Source organism: Cyprinodon variegatus, unplaced genomic scaffold (genome assembly GCF_000732505.1).
Source record: "Cyprinodon variegatus isolate N-32 unplaced genomic scaffold, C_variegatus-1.0 Scaffold203, whole genome shotgun sequence".
NCBI classification, from domain to species: domain Eukaryota; kingdom Metazoa; phylum Chordata; class Actinopteri; order Cyprinodontiformes; family Cyprinodontidae; genus Cyprinodon; species Cyprinodon variegatus.
In genome coordinates, this window is record NW_015150656.1 from 82,089 (window position 1) to 84,332 (window position 2,244).

Consider the following 2,244-nt stretch of genomic DNA (forward strand, 5'->3'; position numbering starts at 1 on the left):
AGACAGAAGCAGAGATACAAAAAGCAGCTGTAAAAGGCGGCCCCGTCCAGGAAACACACAACCAAGCAGGCGAGCTCCGATCCACCTCCCATGCCAAAGGATGAAGAGAGCACATCCAGCCAGACACAGTCAGAGAAACAGGACTACATTGAAAAAAAGGCCGATCTCCAACATCTACAAAGGTGTTGATGGCAGCAGCACAGATGATATTCTGTCCAGGATGGAGTCACAGCCAAACAAGAACAGACGAGGCAAAGCTACTATGAGAAAAAAGCAGAGAGAGCATAATGTTAGAGATTGAATAAAAAAAATAAAAATAAAAATAATAATAAAATAAATAAATTAATAAATAAATAAATAAAATAAAATAATAATAATAATAATAAATTGAACTAATACATTCTGCAGAGACCACCCAGTGTTGTTAAATAAACTAGTATGCCATGAATTTATAGAAAAAAGTTTATTGGTTTATAGTTTTTGGTTCGAAAAACTAGAGCAATGTTCAAAAAAATCTATCTGTGATGAAGAACAATAAACAAATGGAATAACTTGGATTCTTTAACATTAAGAATTGTACAAAAACAGACAAAATTAAGAATAAAATCTCAAGCATCATAGAAATTGCATAAATATAAATAAGGAAGATAAGGATTACATCAAAAGATGAACTACTTTTAATAATAATTTGGGGCCATCCTAGTTGATTTGTTAGAACTGTAGTGACTATGAGCAAAGAAATCACTTTTTTTATTTCATTATTTTTATCTCATGAATGAACACAACTGCATCCCTTTAATCAATGTTTTGCATGTATTGCTATTGCAGTCTTGAAAAAAGTAATTAAGAGGGTATTTGTATCCCACTAAACTCTGAAAACTCCAAATCAAGTTCCAGACTCTGCATCACACTGATACCACCAAACCAAAAATACTGCATATTTGCACCACATATTAATGCTCTGAACATCAATATCATTGCGTTTTTTTGGTTCATGTTTTTTTCTCCCACATTCTTTACATTTGATCAATGCTTTATTTCATGGAATAGAAAGGTTCATTTGCTGTCTAAAAACTATACTAAACAAATTTTAATTTAGTTTACACTCCTATACAAATACACAGAGACAATAAAAGTTGTCTAAGTCTAAGACTAACATGCACAAAGGAATGGCAACATGTCAGGTACTGTTTGTTGGTTTTTGATTTTTTTTTTTTTTTTTTTTTTATTATTATTCAATATTTGCATTATGAAGTTTCTGGTATTCATTTGATTTTCATGTTTTTCTTTCAGTTTAGCTGATGCCCTTTTTGAATGAATTAAGCGAAATGAAGCTCTGAACCAGGTGATGTCCTGATTATTAAATATTGATTTTGAAAAAAGGTCAGATATCAGATTATATCAACTTACATCTAAAATCTCAGATATTCACCTGCTGATATAAACGTTTAAAGTTAATCAGTGGTTAATAGCACATGGGTCAGTCTTCCTCATACCTATTGTTGTTGATCAAGCCTTACCTAACATCCCACATCCCACAAAACTGATTATGAAAGTAAGTATAGTTCATGCTGATATTGTAACGAGTCGATATCAGTATGAGTCAATTCTCAAAGCTGCAATATCGGAATCTATTGCGAAATAAAATAGTCGTATCGGACAGCCTAACCCTGAACAGCTGTTTTCAACTCCTGCAAACCTCACAGCATAACTGTGCCGTGTTAGGAGCCCCCGAAGGAAGAATGACTTTCTGACTTGCATGAATCTTCTGTTGTGCTTTTCCAACTGCAATTTCCAGGAGCCATGATGCTTTTTGGTTCTTCGATAATGTTTGGTTCTGTTTATAAATATGCAACAATATTTGAATTCGGTTATGGTGATTTTAAGTTTGGCTCTGCAGACGTCTGTACCCCTGACAGTTATTATTTGCACCATTATTCTGGGCTACAAAGATGATCATCATAAATCTAGTCTTGACATAATGGTGTTGCAGCAAGTGATGGTGAGCTGGAATGATAATGCCTGATTCCTACCATGGTGACCTCAGATGAAGCACCGTTGTCGTGGTTTAGATCTTATTTCCAGTCTAGACCACATCTTTAAAGCCAATCTCCACTCTCAAACATAAAAATTACATTCTGCTTTATACTCAGACCTGTGCTCTTCTGCTCTACTGATAAATTTGATATTCATTTACAAAATTAATACCTTCTGATTCGTGGAAGTATCTATACAAGTGAATTT